Genomic DNA, 3,567 nt, shown 5'->3' with positions numbered 1-3,567 from the left:
CTTAGAAACAAACAAAATTAAATTTTTTCTTTCATATTAAATGAAAAAAAAAATTTTTTTAACTCATCCGAAAAATTGTAACATTTAAATAGCAACGAAGATTACCTTTAAAAAAATACATTTCCAATAGCAAATTTTATATTTTTTAATACCGCAAAAACATTTTGTAAAAAAAAAAAAAAATTTGCTGCGGGAAATAATAATATGAAAACTCCGTAAAATAATTTACCGTTACACGTATATATTTAATAATAATATTTATTACGTGTTATAAAAATCATTAAAATTCATTACTCGTAATTATTATTATTATAAAAAAATCATATAAATATTTTATATTAATTTAATTAAACTATCGCAACAAACAACCAACAACAACAAACGCAACGAACAAAAAAAAACGACACGTTGATATAGTATATAATATATATATAATAAATTAAATTAAAATTTTTTTTTTTTTCCACATCATTAAAAGCAACAAGACTATTAAATAAGTTATAAAAAGTTTTTTTTTTCAGTATAAATAACACCAAGACGTAAAATATATTTTTATAATATAAATATTATTTATATTATTATTATCATTATCATTATTTTTTCCGTTTTATAATTTATTTTTTTTAATTTTTAAAAAATGTTTTTTTTTTTTTTTGTACGCAGGTACGTTATTCTTATTTTATTACCTATTAAATATACATTCACGAAAACCTTTGGGGCATTCAAAAAACAAAATGGTGAGTTTTTATTATTATTATTATTATTATTATTATTATTATTATTATTATTATTATTATTATTATTATTATTATTATTATTACATTTTTTTACGCCGCCCGATTAAAATTATAATATATATATATATATATATATATATATATATATATATATATGCGATATTGTAGGTACGCATATGACGTAGCAACAAAAAAAAAAGAAGTGTGCTCGAATTTTTTTTATATATTTATATTAATAACGTGAGGAAATGGTTTTTTTTTTTTTTTAAAATTATCGTGGCATTAACAAGATATTAACGTGGAATTAAAATAGTTTGTTTTTTTTTTTTTTTAAATTTGAAAATTTGCGGTCGTTTTAATGGTTTTTTTTTTTTTTTTTTTTTTTTACAAAAACAATATCGGTTATAACGGATGTATTTTGCGTTTGTTGAAATAAAAAGAAAAGAAAAGAAAACGCACGTTCGTATGCGCGTAATAATGCGTTTACGCACGATTTATTTATTTATTAACGTTATAAAATTTGCATTTATATCCGTTTTATTATTATTATCATTATTAATATTATTTTCACCAATTATTATTATTATAGGGATTTGATTAATTGTCGGGTTGTTGTAAAAAAAAAAAAATTTGCATTGATTTTTAATTTTTTTTTTTTTTTGCTGGAATTAAAGGGATGAAAAGGGAGGCAAAGGGCGGCCGAAATTTAAAATTTTTTTTTTTTTTTTAATTTTATTTTTCCAACGGGAAAAATTTTAATTTTTTTTTAACGAAAAGGAAATAAACGAACGGATACGTAAAAATATGAAAATGTCTTTTCTGAAAATATTTTTTTTTTTTTTTAATTTTAATTTTTTTTTTTATATTGGCACGAATAAAATTTTTTATTACGTACGTAAAAAAAGAATGTTCTCGAAAAAAAAAAAAAAAAAAAACAATTTTTTTTTTTTTTTTCGAAATTGGTATTCGTGATTTCCTGAAACGAACCTTCCGGCAAATTAAAAATAAAAAATTCGAGTTCGTTTTTTTTTTTTTAAATTAAATTTTTTCTTTTTTTTTTTTGAATTTCCCGCGTTTTTTTTTATTATTATTATTCGCCTATGATTTTTTTTTTTATTTGTTTATCCCCCCCCCCCCTTTTTTTTTTATTAAAACAAAAAAAAAAAATATCGAAATTATTTTAATTTAAAATATACCCGAAAAAAAAAAAACTTTTATTATCATTATCATTAATTTGTTTGTGTTCGAAAGCAGAATGAATTTCGTCATTAAATATTTAATGACGTCATTTATATCGGAAAAAAAAAACGTTTAAATGTTGTTAAATTTCTCGTCGCGTAAAAAACTTTAAATAAATAAATAAACGATAAATTTTTTATTTCGACTTTAATTAACTAATCGATTAATCGATTCGTATACACGTTTATTATTATTATTATTATTATTATTATTATTATTATTATTATTATTATTATTATTATTATTATCATTATCATTATTATTATTATTTGTTATTTAAAAGCGTAATTTTTGTCGCTTTAATTTTTTTTTTTTTTTTTTGTGAAAAAATAATTATATTTGTATTTCGTATTATTATTATCATCATCATCATTTTACAGCAGACGGAATAAAATACCTGGAAGACAAACAGGTATAGAAAAAGTGAAACAAAAAAAAAAAATTTAAACCCGACCGAAAAAAAAACAATAATAATAATAATAATGATAATAATAGAATCTATAATTACTTTAAAATGTTTTTTGAAAAAAGAAAAAAAAAAAAAATTTTTTTCGGGGCCCCTCCAGGCGTTCGTCGACGTCCGATGTTAAAAATGAATTAAAAATGGATGGACGGGAACGAAAAGATAAAAAAAAAAAATTTTTTTTGATACCCATCGATCTGTCTCTCTCTCTCTCTCTCTCTCTCTCTCTTTCTCTCTCTCTCTTTCTCTCTCTTTCTCTCTCTCTCTCTCTTTCTCTCTCTCTTACACTCCAGCCTTTTACCTTATTTCGTACCCGTTTCAGTAAAATTTTACAAAAAAAAAAATGATTTTCTTTTTTACGCTGGAGAAAAAATAAATAATAATAATAATAATTTTTTTTTTTGGTTCGAAACATAAAAGGCCCCTTTTCCTCACGGTTTCCCTGCCTCCCTTTTCATTTCCGGGTTGTCAGTCAGGTACGCACTCACACATAAAAAAAGAAAAATTTTCTTTATTAAACTTAAACTAAAAGAAATGAAAAAAAAAGAAAAATGTCTGGAGTTTTTGGAGTTTCTGGAATAGTGAAACTTTTTTTTTTTTTTTCCTTTTTTTATTCCATTCATCGAATTTTATTTATTTATTTATTTATTTTTTTATTTTCCTTTTACGTCCTTTGAATTTATTTTCCATCATTCAATTTTCTTTTCTCCTATATATATATAAATATATTTTCCAAAAAAGGGAAATTATTCTTTTATACGAAAAATAAGTTTCCCGTTTCATTTTCCATTTTCCATTTTTTTTTTCTCCGTGAAAAAAAAAATAAAAAAAAAAAAATTCGATCTGGAATTTTTATCCAGCGATAATATTTTATTTAAATACGTTGTTTTTTTTATATAATCTAATTCTTTTTAATACGTTTTTTTTTTTTTTTGGAATGTTCCAACACGTTCCAGAACTTTTTTTTTTTTTAATTTAAAATATTTTATTACGAGTTTCGAAAAAAAATAAATAAAAATTTGTTTTTAATTTCATTTTTATCATTGGTCGCCATTTTGTGATTTCGTTTTTGATTTCGATTTTATTTACGTCCTTCTTTTTTTTCATTTTTAAATTATTACTAATAGT

Source organism: Pediculus humanus, genomic scaffold, assembly GCF_000006295.1.
Source record: "Pediculus humanus corporis 1103172107487 genomic scaffold, whole genome shotgun sequence".
Lineage (NCBI taxonomy): Eukaryota > Metazoa > Arthropoda > Insecta > Psocodea > Pediculidae > Pediculus > Pediculus humanus.
This window is presented reverse-complemented; position numbering follows the sequence as displayed.